This window comes from Microtus ochrogaster, unplaced genomic scaffold (assembly GCF_000317375.1).
Source record: "Microtus ochrogaster isolate Prairie Vole_2 unplaced genomic scaffold, MicOch1.0 UNK9, whole genome shotgun sequence".
NCBI classification, from domain to species: Eukaryota; Metazoa; Chordata; class Mammalia; order Rodentia; family Cricetidae; genus Microtus; species Microtus ochrogaster.
In genome coordinates, this window is record NW_004949107.1 from 1,733,413 (window position 1) to 1,736,367 (window position 2,955).

Consider the following 2,955-nt stretch of genomic DNA (forward strand, 5'->3'; position numbering starts at 1 on the left):
TTAAATCCTAACTGGTGTGGTATTGTTTCGTGCATTAAAGGAGTCTACTATTTTTAGAATATTAATATAGTTCATGTCCTGCACTTACCAGTCCTTCCAATGCTCTCAGATGATCCAGGAAAATGTGTTATGAGGAGAGACTGGCCAGGAGTCAGAAGTAGTGACTTCTGTAAGGCCTCATTCCTCTGTACTACAAAGCAAGTTATAAGACCTGCCTTTATCCATATCTGATAGCTTATTTATTATGAATATTCTACTTCAGTTTTGCCATTATGCTGTGTATCATTGCATTGAAGTATTTATTTTGGTAAAAGGCAAGGGTGTCATTTTTCCCATTGATATTAATCCTTGGTGTTGCCCTTCCACAATCATCCTGCCTTGCATTCGTCCTCAAGACCCTTGTTTTGTTTTCACACTGATAAGAATTTCCCATCAAACACTCTTGCTCTTCCTTCAAGTGTGCTCAGCAAGACTGTAAATCTGATTTTTCATTTGTTCCTCCCATAGATATACTATACATGCACTGCCATGCTTGATTTTTAACCTACATACACTCCTCACCATCCTTCTCCCAATTAGAAGAACAAGTTCCATCATTTTTGTTCCATTCACTCATTCTTCATCTCCTTTCCTGGCACACAGTGGCCATTCACTCTCTGTGATCTGGTTGAATTGTTATATGGACACTGGTGGGTGGGGTGGGTCATGTACTTTTAAAATAAACTTTGAAATTTAAGCATTGTTTGTCTAAGAAACCGTTATTATTGTATTTAATTAATAAAAGAGGAAATTTAGAAATTCTGTCCTTTTATGACCACTCATGTTGACTCTGCTATCTGCTATGATGAAGAATGGAGGAAAGAATTCCATTTAGACAGTGCTATAAACAGCCACTAGGCAACTTTAGGAACACTGTTAGGAACTTGGTGTGACTTGAGAAGAGGTTTTTTTTTTTTCTTGGAGCTGCTATGCATGAGACAGGGAAGTAAGTGCTGTGCTTTGTAGAATGATCTATCTGCCTGATGAGCAGTTTAGCACTTATGTATAATAGCTAATGAAGGTTTAGAAGAACACTCAGCTTTCTACTGCAGAAGACAAACTGAAAAATCTGTCAGCTGGATCTTTGGGTAAGAAATCAGTAGTCAGCAACATCTTAAGCAATAACAGCTGAAATTACACTAGCCTAGAAGGAGAAATTCCAGCTTGTCAAGAATGCATGCTTATTAGATTATACACATCTGTTAAATGAGGTATCATATAATTTTTCATAAATTTACTTGCACCAATTGATAAACCTCAAATTATTTGTTTGGTTTCTCATTTAAATGATATTTAACAATTTTCTGTGCAGAGAATTAATTTACAAAGAGCAGGGAGAAAGTGAGAGGTGGTGTTTCTAAATGACAAAATTCTGCAGAAATGTGGAATAATAAGAAATAATCTAGCTCTGACATATGAAAAAGAAAACTATCCTTCTCATCAGACCATGACAATAGTGATATGATCTGAAAGTGAAAGAATATACATAGAACATCTTTCATTTTTGCACATTTAAGAGAGAGGAAGTGGCTTAGAAGATCACAAGATGGAAACCTTTTTACAAAAAGTGGTATTGTTTACTGAATATGATTCTGACTTCTGTGTCTTTATTCAGAAAACAACACATTAGCTGTATAACTGTCCAATCAGCTGTGCAAAAATCAATTGTAAAAGCCAATGAAGTCATTGACCAAAGAAGAAATCATTCTGTAGTAACATGGCATTGCCCAAATTATTTTCCCAGTTCCCATAAGCAAAGTGCAGGGATAAACTATACTCATCTACAAAAGGAACAGAAATGGAAACATCATAATGAATTATATACAGCTAAAATGCCTGGTTTTTGTCTTTTGTTATTCTTTCAAATTTATGTGTATATGTGAATGTGAGTATGTGTGTGCATAAGAGTACAGGTGAGTGTATGTGTGTAAGGTTGTGTGTTTGAGTGTGTAGGTATGAGTGTGTGTTTGAGAAAGAGGACTGAAAGACTGTGTATATGAGTATGTATTATGGGAGTATGTGAGTGTGTGTGTGTGTGTGTAAAAGAGTGTATGTGAGAATGTATATGTGTGTGGTAGAGTATGTGTGTGTCTAAATGCCTGTGTGAGAGCAGTAAAGTGAACAATGATCTTTTTGTAATACTAACTGCATTTTTAATTTCTTACTAAAATGTTATGTGATAAATCAATATTATATGTTAACATCTTGACTTAGAAAGAATATGAAACTCAGACAGAGCTAAGTCGTACCATGCAAAGCTAGTTTAGTGGTGCTGATTATAGTTTAAAGAATTGTTTGAAGTTACAGGTCTTCAATTTTTCTTTTTTTCCTATAAGATTGACGTGATTCCATGAAACAACATTTCTAAATGTGGGGCCACACATAGGGAGCCCAGGTCACGTGGGACCCAGGGCATGACTTGATAGAGACCAACTGAAAGGTAGGCCTGAATTTCAGTTTAGTAGGCAGGCAGCACTGGGTTCCAGGAAAAACCATAAGCTGAAAATACCCAGGGATGGCCAGCATCTAAAGGGAAGTACCTGACACATCAACTATTAGATAAGATTAGATAAGGTCAGCAAATGTACCTGAGCCCAGCACACACTTATTTCCTTTTTGCCAACCTAAGATACCCCAAGGTTCTAAATCTTAAAAATACTCTCACTCCCAACCTCTACTATGATAAAAACCGTACCTTGCCTGGGCTTGAGACTCTTTGTTCTCAACCGCTGTATTGGACAGACTGGACAGCTTAAGCTTGAATAAAGGCATTTTGAATTTACAATCAAGAATGGACTCCATGGTGGTTTCAGGAAGACCCTGCTATGTGGGCATAACACTAGAAGCTGGGAAAATCCACTTCACTATCCGTGCTTTATTCAAGCCTGAATCTTTCTTTCTTTTTTTTTTTTTTTT